The sequence below is a fragment of the Lampetra fluviatilis genome, chromosome 69 (assembly GCF_964198595.1).
Source record: "Lampetra fluviatilis chromosome 69, kcLamFluv1.1, whole genome shotgun sequence".
NCBI classification, from domain to species: domain Eukaryota; kingdom Metazoa; phylum Chordata; class Hyperoartia; order Petromyzontiformes; family Petromyzontidae; genus Lampetra; species Lampetra fluviatilis.
In genome coordinates, this window is record NC_136343.1 from 2,448,462 (window position 1) to 2,454,541 (window position 6,080).

Consider the following 6,080-nt stretch of genomic DNA (forward strand, 5'->3'; position numbering starts at 1 on the left):
GTTTAGTAACTACAGCTACATACTATTAACATTCCTTTCCTTTGTTAATGCTCCCCCCCTTCCCCCCCCCCCTTTGATGCTGCTAATCCTGCATATGCACGGGCATAGTATTGATTTGGAACCCCCCCGCCCACCTCCTACGCATTTTCCATATGCTGAATTCCTCTTGATATGCAAATTATTTTGTTTAGGCGCTCTTCTTCCCACCTCCCCCCCCTCTAACCCAGCTTAAATATACTGCTCCAAGCTTGGGGTGTTTCATTCTTCGCCTGAGGATGGCTGCTTGCGTTGTGGCCGAAACGTCGTGAGAATTGTTTTATTATGTTTTATTTTTATTATTTTATTACTTCCCTTCTACGTGACTTTACGAAAGAACCAAGAAGATGAATCCCTGCAGTCACGAAAGCTTTAAATCGAAATTTAACCGCCTCTACGGGGAGGGTTTCCACATAACTTTGAGATCCTTCAACAAGCTCCGGGACAAGAAGGCTCAGCTAATCGAGTCTCTCACCTTTCTGAAGAGATGCCGCGACTCTAAGGTAATACCGAACGCATTTACACTAACATCTGCTGCTGTAACTTCTTCTAATGCGAAACGAATTCTGTCTAGAACTAGCTTAGCTCTTATCTCAGAGAAAATCAGACTTACGCGCACCGAACTAGATCTGTTAGACAAGACACTCTACAAATCACACTTATCCTTGAGTGCAACAATGTCCACATCGGATTGGGAACATGTGGAAAAAATGACTGCCTCTTCAGCTGCCGCTATGTCGACTAAATGTAAGGACAACTTGATTTCCAAATTCAACCGCCTCTCAAACAAGAAACCGGACCCACACATTGAAAAGCTAGATGTTAACAAAGTCGTAATTAATCGCAGTAACAGTCCTATTTCTGAAGGTTTGAAATCCGTTTTAGCTAAAGGACTAAACTTTGCAGTCACACCTAGACACATACCAGTTAATGATATAATTGCTCGAGTAGATGTAGCTCTCAAGGGCTTGAGTCACATCGCTGCAGACGTAGCAAGATCGGAAATCTCTGTAACCCTCAAAAACGCTAAGATGCCAGCTAGCAACATCAGCAAAGATGAGCGTTTTGAATTAGCTCAATTAAAAAAGAGGGATGACATTGTCATCCTCTCAGCCGACAAAGGCAATGCCACTGTCATCATGGACAAAATAGAATACAACAACAAAATTCAAGAACTACTCACCGATGGCAGCTATACAAAAATAAAAAGAGACCCCACCAACAGCCTCGTCTCCAAAACCAACAACATCATTTCTGCTTCAACCGCATTAATTGATCAGACCAAACAGTTCTCGTTGAAACCTTCTGCAGCCAGGCCACCAAGATTGTACGGCTTGCCAAAGATACATAAAGAAGATACACCTCTTCGTCCCATTGTCTCTACTATCAACTCCCCGACTTACAAACTGGCTCGTTTTTTGTCCGAAATCCTACGGCCTTTCACTGGAAAAACCACCTCTGCAGTACTAAACTCTACTGACCTGGTATCAACAATCAAGGGGATTGCCCTGTCCCCAGACGACCTGCTTGTCAGTTTTGATGTGGTTTCCTTGTTCACCAAGGTGCCTGTGCCTGACACCATCGCAATCATTGAAGACTTGGTTCATCAAGGACTGAATGCTGGGGTACCCCCCCTGGTGAGACACTGCTTAACCAATACATACTTCACCTGGAATGGAACCTTCTACAAGCAAATTGAGGGCACCCCAATGGGCTCCCCCTTATCTCCGGTTGTAGCCAACATCTTCATGGAGAAATTTGAGACGGACGCCATCCAGACTGCCACTCTACGCCCGACCTTATGGAAGAGGTACGTAGACGACACTTTTGTCATCTGGCCACATGGCCGGCCTGCTCTAGACCAATTTCTCGACCATATCAATTCCATACACCCAGCCATCAGATTCACCATGGAAGTCGAAAATGATGGCAAGCTACCCTTTTTGGATGTCCTAATCAAAAGGAGACCTGATGGTTCAATGAGCCACTCTGTCTACAGGAAAGCCACCCACACGGATGCTTATCTAAAACCGGATTCCCACCACCATCCATCCCAGAAATTCCCTCATCAAGACCTCTATATCATAGAGCCCAATGCATCTCCGACCATGAACACATTTCCAGTGAACTCAAACACGTACGCCAAGCTCTTAAGGCTAATGGTTACTCCGACTACACAATCCGCAAAGCCATCACTCCAACCACCAAGAAGGATCCTGTTGAGGAGCCTTTCCAAGACCATCACCTTACCCTACATTGCTGGGGTCACAAAAAAGATCTCCAAAATCCTGATTAAACACAAGATCCAGGTCCGATTCAACACAGTACATAAAATCCGTGATCTGGTACCGTCTGTAAAAGATGTGGTTCCAGACATACAGTACCCTGGTGTCTACAAACTAAGTTGCCTCTGTGGTAGCAGTTACATTGGGGAAACCAAACGACATGTCTCGGACCGCATCCGTGAACATGAAGCTGACCTGAAACACTGTAGGACAAACACCTCAGCCGTGGCAGATCACTGTTACAACTCAGTGGGCTCACATGACATTGACTTCTCCAAGACAGAGGTTCTCTGCAAGCCATCTGGCTATCATGAGAGATTCGTACATGAGGCGATCCACATTTACAAACACAGAGACAATTTTAACCGAGAAGATGGATTCTGGCTTAGCAATCACTGGAAGGACGTAATAAACCATTTTGATACACATTAGGGTGGGTAGAATAATACATAGTGTTATATTAAAAATGTATAAGGTATAGGGTGGTTTATAGCAAGACAGTATGTAATTTAATGTTGGTTTTGCCTATGGAAGTATATAGTACGGTATAGACGCGTGTGATGTAAGAGAATAAAGTTTAGATGGAAGCATATTATATAAATTTTTACAACGTAGAATTTTTCATGTATTACTTACTGTTAGTAACTCAGCTTATTGTAGAGTATAGTAAGTTTACTGATGATGCTATGTAGTTTATACTTTAGTTTGTCATGCAGTTTATACTGTAGTTTTTTACGTGGTTGTTTAGTAACTACAGCTACATACTATTAACATTCCTTTCCTTTGTTAATGCTCCCCCCCTTCCCCCCCCCCCTTTGATGCTGCTAATCCTGCATAATGCACGGGCATAGTATTGATTTGGAACCCCCCCCTCCCACCTCCTACGCATTTTCCATATGCTGAATTCCTCTTGATATGCAAATTATTTTGTTTAGGCGCTCTTCTTCCCACCTCCCCCCCCCTCTAACCCAGCTTAAATATACGCTCCAAGCTTGGGGTGTTTCATTCTTCGCCTGAGGATGGCTGCTTGCGTTGTGGCCGAAACGTCGTGAGAATTGTTTTATTATGTTTTATTTTTATTATTTTATTACTTCCCTTCTACGTGACTTTACCGAAAGAACCAAGAAGAAAAAAGCTGTTTAGGCATGCGGTGGCTGGGCATGCGAACTACATGACCCAGCCAACGCAGCCTTGCCTGCCGGAAGAGCTCACCAATGGGACTTTGTCCTGATCTTTCAAGGATATGTGAGTTCCTCACACAATCCAGCCTAGTTAAACGCAGGATGGATCGTAGGCAGGCCAGCCCAAATGTTTCTAACCGGCAAGATGTTTCATTAGGGGGTCCACGTTTCGCAAGCATAGAGAAGGGAGGGAATTACTGTGGCCGAGAAGACATGGAGCTTCGTTCGGAGCAACAGACCAGGTAGCTTCCATACAGCGTTACACAACCGATGAAAAGATAATGCTGCTCGACTGATTTGGAGAGAGACATCTGTTGTCAAACCAGAGCCGGTCATGAGCACACTGCCCAGGTATGGAAACTCTCCACTCTCTCCACAACTGCCCTAACACACATATACAAAGACAAAGACCCCCTGTATAGCCTTAACAGACTATAGGGGCAAGTTCTGTTAGCGAGCACCTATGAAGGCCAGCATGGCACACGAGGGGGTGGGTGGCCAACACCACGCCCGGTCGCCTTTGTCTCCCCAGTGATGATGTTTACACATCGCACCAGGTACTCATTTGAGGCTGAGTCGACCTAGGGGAGGCCCAGGACCGGTTCAGATAGTCGTCACTGGTGTTGGCCGTGAGCATAATCGAACCCGGGTCGGCAGGTTCGTAGCGCAGCGCGCTAACCGCTACACAACCACTCTTCACTACACATATATACGCACACACACACATACACACACGAACTCACGCACACTCTGAAACACAAACCCACATAGCTCACTCCTTTTTCCGAACCCCAGCACCACCTGCAGCTTGGCCCAGATCAGACGCACGGAACAAGAATAAGCAGATTAGTAGATTAGCTATATTCCTGTGTTTGTGCGTGTGTCTCTGTATCTGTGTATGACTGTGCGTATCTGTTTCTATGTGTATGTCTGTGGAGGAGGAGGCTCGTGAAGGACGCTACTGGGGCAGTTGGAGGAAGTCGCCCTCCAGCAACAACGGAGGGCAGAGGAGTGATGCTCACAACAACAAGTGGAGTTCCGGGTGGCTAAAATATAGCAAGTTGGCACAGTAGGGAGCACAGGTGGTGCATCGGCCAATCATCTCAGTCAGTCAACCTATGGCACCTGGATCTGTCCCGTGACCTCCTGCACCTAGCCTGCCACAGTGGGGAGCACAGGTGGTGCATCGGCCAATCATCTCAGTCAGTCAACCCATGGCATCTGGGTCTGTCCCGTGACCTCCTGCCAGCCGGAGTTCGTCACCTTCACGTGGCCTGAACGTGCACATAGCTTGGCACAAGCACCATGGTGATGTCACCGCCACTAAGTGGTGAATAGCAGTTGTTGTTGTTGCTTTTGTCTGTGTGTGTCAGGACCAACACCAGTGATAGCGATTAGCTGAACCGGTCCTGGACCTCCCCTTGCCCCCTAGGTCGACTCAGCCTAAAATGAGTATCTGGTGCAGCGTTGTGTTAGTGTAGTAAACATCGCCACCGAGTGGAGACAAAGGCGGCCCAGCGTCGTGTTGGCCACCTACCCCTTCGTGTACCACAGTGCCGGTCTTTGTAGGCGCTGCTACTTGCTACACACATCACTCGCCCCAAGAGTTTCAGACGGCTACATGGGGGACGTTTGTCTTGGTTAGTTACAGCTGTGAGTGGGTGAGTTGGTGAGTGATTAGGTTGGTGGATAAGTGGATGACTGAATGAGTGGATGAATGAGTGAGTGGGTAATTTAGTGAGTGGACGAGTGAGTGGGTGGCTAAATGAGTGGGTGAGTGAGTGGGTGGTGAATGAGTGGGTGTGTGGATAAGTGAGTGGGTCAGTTGGTGAGCGAGTAGGTAGGTGGATAAGTGGACGAATGAGTAGGTGCATGGTGATATGTATTTTTCTCATATGTGTCTATGTGTGTGCTTGACACGCGTCTAATCGTCGGCAAGAAAGGCGGAATTGGTTTTTACGCTCACAGTCCTACGATGGAAATCATTCGACGGCTGTTAAGTCACACGGAGGCACGTGATATTATGGATTGGCGGGGCGGGGGCGGTGGGGGAGGCACGTGCCACGTGGGGCGATTGTGGGGGGTGGGGGTGTTAGTAGGTCACGTGCATGTGGACACGTGGAGCCAGTGGAATTGTACACTGCAGAGGAAGTGGGTGGGGGGGAGATTACGAGGCACGCACACGTGACTGGTGGGGGGCGGGGTGGGGGGTGGCGTACACGTGGGCGACGGAGGCACGAGGCACCGCGTGCACGTGGACTTGAGAAGCCCCGATCATTCTCACTGGCGCTTAAGCCTATCCCATAGCCCTATAACGAACACCCGCTCGTTAACACTGCTCACCCGCCTTGTCACTCACTCTCTGGACATGCCCTTATCACTCCCACTCTAGCCAGAACACGCTACACAATACACATTGTGCAATACACACTGTACAATACACGGTATACACAACACACTGTGCAATACACACTGTACAATACACGTTATACACAACACACTGTGCAATACACACTGTACAATACACGGTATTTACAACACACTGTGCAATACCCACTATGTAATGTACGCTATGCAA